We start from the raw sequence: 2,496 nt of genomic DNA, 5'->3' as shown, positions 1-2,496 counted from the left end.
CTTCAGGTGCTGTCGGAAATCTAATAATCGGCCTTTTTACGGGTATCCTTTAAAAGCTGTACTTTTGCGGCCGTAAAAATATTCATAATATATCTCAAATCACACATCTAGAAACAGATTCAATTTGCAATAAACCCCAATATAAATAACTTACATGTAAGAAGAAATTATACAACTACTCTAATACAATTTTGAAAATGTTGCATTTAATTTCCAATGTTGAGTTCGATTATTGTCTTACCATCGATAAGAATTCATTAGGTTTGTACAACAATAAAAATACAAAGCAGAATTTCATTCTGCAATCTGTATTTACGAGGGATAGCTAAAGGTAGCACGTCTTTCAGCGTCCACACAAACGCATCGTCTCCGGTGTCACTGTGGAAATTCATAAGACATCTTGCAGTGGAGGTACATTGGGAGTTTAAACCGAATATTTTTAAATGGAGTTGCCGACCTAAAGCAACATATCGTTAATGAAATTTTGTTAATCATAGGAAGGAACTGCTATCCGGCATGGACGAAGATGGTCCAAATGGTGCGCCATCTATCGACAGATTTTGAAAACAATACTTATGTTATGTACACTGTAACAATGTGAAAGACTTCGTGGCAGCATTTCTTCGTCTCATGCCTCCAGTCAGGAGTGGACACAAAACCCGCTCCTCACGTGAGCTCGGCAAAATTTGATCAGCACTCTTCTTTTCTGCTGCATCTTGGTCATGTACTATTTTGGAAAACAAATTTAAACTAATAACTATTTAAAATTGGTTTAACCGAATAGCATTTTGCTATTCTTAAACACTTTTTAAAATTATTTTAATGACGTCTTAATCTTATGCTGTATAGTAAACTAAAGGTTTAAAAAAGTTAGGGTGTATTTCACAAGCCATAGTTTACTAACAATATAAAACATACAATAATGAAAAAATAATTAACTAAAAATAATTAGTGTATGCTTTTAAACATTTCAATTCAAATTCAAATTCCTATGTTTCTCATTAAAAATAAATTTAATCTCCTCTTGCCTTCTCTGACTACTGTCACTAGAGGACCCTGGCATCAATGTCAGTAGCTGTGTCTAAATGTTGTAATAAAGATCTTTATGTATTTATTGGACTGCTATCACTGTAGATGCATTTTAAAAGGAGACAAAAATGGCTTGTAACTGTAAACTTTAAAACAAATTAAATGTATGATGAACTACTGCTAACAAGCATTATTTTAAAATGAAGCAACTCCCAGATCAAAATGTGAATAAACACTCATACGCTGTTAAAATGTGCGAGTTTTGAAATTATGACGCTTACTCAATCTCATCCTTGGAGATGAGAGGGCTTGGAGAAGAAATCGTCTGACACATGGTCTTTTTGTTCTTTTGTTTGTTTTTTTAAAAACTGGAAATGCTTAAATTGTTAAGTACCAAATCAGCCACCAGATGGCAGTATGTCATAAGCAAAAACAGAATAGCCCAAATACACGTTTTGTTTCAGCTAGCAGTTTCATGTAGATATTTATGCTTACATAGTTTTCAGGACAAAATGAAAACTATCTGTTCAAATAGCATTTTCAAATCTTGATGGTCTAAATACATTTTCAGAGTTGCTAATCGGGTAATTGTGTAGATTCTTCACGTCGGACTTCTTCAATCTGTTCTGGACTAAAATGGTACTTTTCATTTCTAACATGTATTGGCTTTTTATTAGCTTAAATATAGCCGTTTTAACTTACTACTTTTATTAGGGCTCATGGTTTTATTCTTTTATGAGACGCCTTGCTGTTTTGATTTGTCGTTTGTTTTGATTTTGGTTTTTGTGTAAAGTACTTCACATTACCTTGTGTATCAATGGTGCTTGCCATATATATATATATATATATATATATATATATATATATATATATATATATATATATATATATATATATATATATATATATAAACATGTTTTCTCTGAAGTCAGATCAACAAACATAAGACATCCTCTAAAAAAAAGTATACACTGGAGAAGATTCATAGCGTCCTGCATTAACGCTGTCAGTTACAATCCATCACAAGGTAATAGACCTAAATAAATCTCACAGTAATTGAGATAAATCCCTCATTTCAACGACAAGTCCAGTTTTTAAGACCCAATTACCACTATGAGTTCTCTGGGCCAGTTGAAGAGTAGAGGATCCGGCGTCGACACAAGAGGAGACGTTGGTCATTTCAGCCGAGCGGGGAGTGAGAAAGAGAAGGATAGGATGGAGAGATGGACTCAGTCCAAAAAGGAATGGATGTCTTCCCAGGTCGTGTGGCATTGGGGGTGGGGGGCAGCGAGATTTATGATAAACGCACACAATCTTAATTTGTGCTCAACCCGATAATGCATCTCAAGGCCAGCACAGTTCTGCTCAGTGTTTCTTAACTGGATGTTTCTTTAATTATATGTCAGAGGCCGTAAAACTCAGAGCGGAAATTTCCCCACAAAGCACCGTTTTATGTCTCGGTCATTA

The 2,496-nt window shown here is 34.5% G+C and overlaps 1 protein-coding gene across 1 annotated transcript in view; it reads left to right on the top strand.

Annotated features, from left to right (window-relative positions):
* Positions 1-2,496, top strand: part of LOC148153410 (uncharacterized) — a 440,640-nt gene that overhangs the window by 151,502 nt on the left and 286,642 nt on the right. The gene's annotated exons all lie outside the window — the stretch shown is intronic.

This window comes from Poecilia mexicana, unplaced genomic scaffold (genome assembly GCF_051168715.1).
Source record: "Poecilia mexicana isolate PSO_F unplaced genomic scaffold, ASM5116871v1 scaffold_20, whole genome shotgun sequence".
Taxonomy (NCBI): Eukaryota; Metazoa; Chordata; class Actinopteri; order Cyprinodontiformes; family Poeciliidae; genus Poecilia; species Poecilia mexicana.
Note: the sequence above shows the minus strand (reverse complement) of the source record. Positions and strands in the feature narration are given on the sequence as shown.